Genomic DNA, 1,285 nt, shown 5'->3' with positions numbered 1-1,285 from the left:
GTCATAATGATTTTTCTCTTTTCTTCAGTGTGACCAGTCATTCTAACTCAATCTTAGACTGGTCTAATATTCAGTCCAATGTTAGAGATTCCTATATTCTAAATTACCTAGCAAAGTTAATTCAGAGCACATCCCCCAAGGTCACCAAAGGCTCATCTTGCCTTTACCTTATTTGTTCTAAATATTTTACAAACGATATTAAAGGTCAGTCTACAGTAGATCGCCACTGGCATCTAGTTACTTCTAGTTCTTATGCATTGATAAAATAAAAGGACCCACTGACTAAGAAATAAAAGGGTCCAGATCCGGTTCTAATCTGGGGAAGGGGCTAGGTTTGTGTTTTTTCACAAGATGAAGATAGAGCTCAGTGGCTGCCAGAGAGATTAATTAGTCAGATGAACACAGATTCCAAATCTTCTTATAAGTATCACCTTGAGGACTAAAATTCCTCTTTTGCTTAAAATTCAGCTAAAAACTAAAGCTCCAAGGAAAGCTGTTTTCCTGCTACTCTCTGAGCCAGCTCCCCAACAAGAGGCCAGAGACTAGCCTTAGCTTTACAATTTACAACTGAATAAAGTACCTGGACTTCCCCCCCAAAAAAATTTGCATTGCTACTTTCTCATTGTCTAGATCTCTTTCTTTTTTCAAGCAGGTCAATCAACCTCCTCCAGCCGGACTACAGCGGACATACATCCCCGCCCCCTAGAGCATACAAGAGACAGCTACTATTTTCATTTCAACACGTTTTGTGACTTTTGGTCTAAGTTAAGATTTAGGTTTACCAAGAGGGCTAGTAAGGCAGATATTTCAAATATTAAAAGAGATTGGTTTTTATTTTGATAGACGGGCTTAGTCCCTTAGCTGGCCTCTGGCTTTTCACCCTTGCTGTTACTGCAAGGTGTCCTTAGTTCCTCAGGCTATGAAAATAACAGGGATGAAGAGGAAGACTTCCAGCTCCTATTTTAGCCACAAATTGTGGTGTTACTAATGACATAATTCTTGCCTAGGCCTTGCTAAATCTGAGGTTGACAATTCTCCTTTAAGAGCTGCACAGTACTCAGAATTGTGCATACTGGTTCGTGATCATACAAATACAGTATGGGTATCGCTTGGTACAGAGAACTACTACAGGAAAAGGTCCAGCCTGACCATTTCTGAGTTCCCTATACTACATACCCAGTTTAAAATAGAGGTTGGTATCTAATTCCAGCTAAAAAAACAAAAATATCTAGCCGGGCGTGGTGGCGCACACTTTTAATCCCAGCACTCGGGAGGCAGAGGCAGG

Source organism: Mus caroli, chromosome 16 (assembly GCF_900094665.2).
Source record: "Mus caroli chromosome 16, CAROLI_EIJ_v1.1, whole genome shotgun sequence".
NCBI lineage: Eukaryota > Metazoa > Chordata > Mammalia > Rodentia > Muridae > Mus > Mus caroli.
Note: the sequence above shows the minus strand (reverse complement) of the source record.